Raw genomic sequence first — 2,668 nt, forward strand, 5'->3', positions numbered from 1 at the left:
ACTCCGACTCAAAAAACCAAAAAACAACAACAATAAACAACAACAACAACAAAGTCCTGGGCTCACACAATCCTCCACCTCAGTCTCCCAAGTAGCTGAGAATACAGGCAGGCATCATCACATCTGGCTAATTTTTATTTTTTTATAGAGACAGGCTCTTGTCTTCCTTTCAATATTTCCTTTATCTTTGAATAAAGAAAAAGTCATTTGCCAATTTGTAGGGGGTTTGGGGTGGGGAGGGACGGGGAGAGAGAGAAAGACCCAGCTATACAGAAACTGAGAAGAAACTGGCAGCTAAAATGATCTGGGGAGAGATTTAAGCAGTTTCATGGGGTTAGGATAGGGGAGAGACAGAATTCGAATAAAGGGACTTCCAAGGGAGAGTGACCCTGGTACAGGCCAGGCTTTCGGCTGTGACCCATCAAGGGTTGCACCTCAGGAGTAAAGATAGACTGAGAGTAAGTAGTCTTTGAGTCAGTTCAATCCCAGCCTAGTTGAAAGTGATTGGTCTTACCCTATCAGTTGAAGTAAAAAGTAAATATTCTCTAGAAGGAGATAACAGCATACAGAACTTTAAATTGTCACTGTAGTTTTTCAAACATGTCTGCCACATAATAAAAATATACTTGGTAAGATCTAACGATTAAAAAAATCACAAGAGCCAGGTTCGGTGGCTCAGCCTGTAATCCCGCGCTTTGGGAGGCTGAAGTGAGTGGATTGCCTGAGCCCGCGAGTTTGAGACCCACCTGGGCAACTTGGTGAGAGCTCATTTCTACAATAAATCAAAAATTAGCTGGGCGCAGTAGCATGCGCCTGTAGTTCTGGCTACTTGGAAGACTGGGGCGGAAGGATTGCTGGAGCCCAGCAGGTCCATACTGGGGTGGCCGTGAGTGTGCCAATAGCTAGAATCAAATTCAATTAAAGATGTGTTAATACCTGTACACATAAAACTAGCAAATATAGCCGGGCTCGGTGGCTCAGCCTGTAATCCCGTGCCTTTGGGAGGCTGAGGTGAGTGGATTGCCTGAGCCCGCGGGTTCGGCACCTGCCTCGGCAACTTGGCGAGACCTCATTTCTACAATAAATCAAAAATCAGCCGGGCGTGGTAGTGCGCACCTGTAGTTCCAGCTGCTTGGAAGGCTGAGGTGGAAGGATCGCCGGAGCCCAGCAGGGTGAGGCTGCGGTGGCCGGGAGCGGCCACTGCACTCCAGTCTGGGCGACAGAGTGAGACTCCAACACACACACAAAAAAACTAGTAAATATTAGTGTGATAAAATATTTTTTATTGTTAAAAACCTAAATAAATGGAGAGATATGTCATATTCATGAGTCAGAAGGTTCAACATTATAAAGATGTTCAATTCAACCTAAGTTAAATTTTAAATTATATGTAATACCATCAAATTACCAGATATGTGTGTATGTATAAATGAAAATTCTGATTTGAGAGAGGAGACAGCCTACCAAATTTTATCCATTCTACTGAGTCAATAATGGCAACTCATTGTCAATTTAATTTTGCCAAATGTCTCCCTGAACAATGTTGAGGAAATGACGGCCATCATTTTCTCATCATTGTTCAGGGAGACATTTTGCAAAATTAAGTATATGTCTATATGTGAGTCATTTTCTGGACTCTGTTTAACTTTGCATCAATATAATATTTTTAATTATTATAGCTTTATAATAAATCTTGATATTCAATAGTGTAAGTCTTTCAGCTTTGTTGCTCTTTAAAACTATCTTCGCTATTCTTGGCTCTTTGAAAGAGAATGCCTAAAGGGCTTAGACACATGTTAAATAGAAAATTCCTGTAAATGAATGTGAAGACAAACAAGCCAATATAAAAATGGGCAAAGCTCTTGAATAGGCACTACACAAAAAGAGGATATCCATGCAGCCAATAAACCTATGAAAAAACATTCAATCTGACTAATAAGGGAAAATGTAACTTACAATGAGTTGCCATTATTGACTCAGTAGAATGGCTAAAATTTGGTAGGTTGTCTTCTCTCTCTCTCCCACTCTTGCTCTCTCTTTCTCTCTCCCTCTCTACCCCCTCTCCTCTCTGTCTTCTTTCTCCCCCTCCTCTTTCTCTCTCCTCCTCTCTTTCCCTCCTTCCTGCCCTCTCAGTCATACAGTTAGACCTCTTCCAAGAATATAATCTCTACCTTTCTTGCCAAATCATGTTTCTCCTTTTCTTCAAATCTCTTTAGGCATTCTCTTTCAAAAATCTTTCCAGCACAACATCACTTGATTTCTAGCACAAGAATAAACTCCTTCCCGGGCAATCATTCCCTTGCCCGGGAAGTTGCTGCTCTCTCCAGCTCCTCTCTTCTCACCATACGCAGGTTGCCTGGTCTATGCACACTGGAGTTCATAAACACATGAGCTTCAATCAGGTGTCTCAGATATATTCTTCATGCTTATCTTTTCTCTCCTCTTGAAGTTGAGGCTTCCAAGGGGCAGGAATCATAATGTTTATCTTTCTCACAGCCTACAAATCAGTTATAATTTTAATTGATTGAAACTAAGGAAAATAGAATGGCTTTAAAGAATTTTATTTGTATTTGCTCTTAAAAAGAGCCAGGCACAGTGGCTCCCACCTGTAATCTCAACACTTTGGGAGGTGGAGGCAAGAGGATTGCCTGAGTCCAGGGGTTTGAGA

The sequence above is a fragment of the Carlito syrichta genome, unplaced genomic scaffold (genome assembly GCF_000164805.1).
Source record: "Carlito syrichta isolate Samal-C Ts95f unplaced genomic scaffold, Tarsius_syrichta-2.0.1 Scaffold308818, whole genome shotgun sequence".
Classification (NCBI taxonomy): Eukaryota; Metazoa; Chordata; class Mammalia; order Primates; family Tarsiidae; genus Carlito; species Carlito syrichta.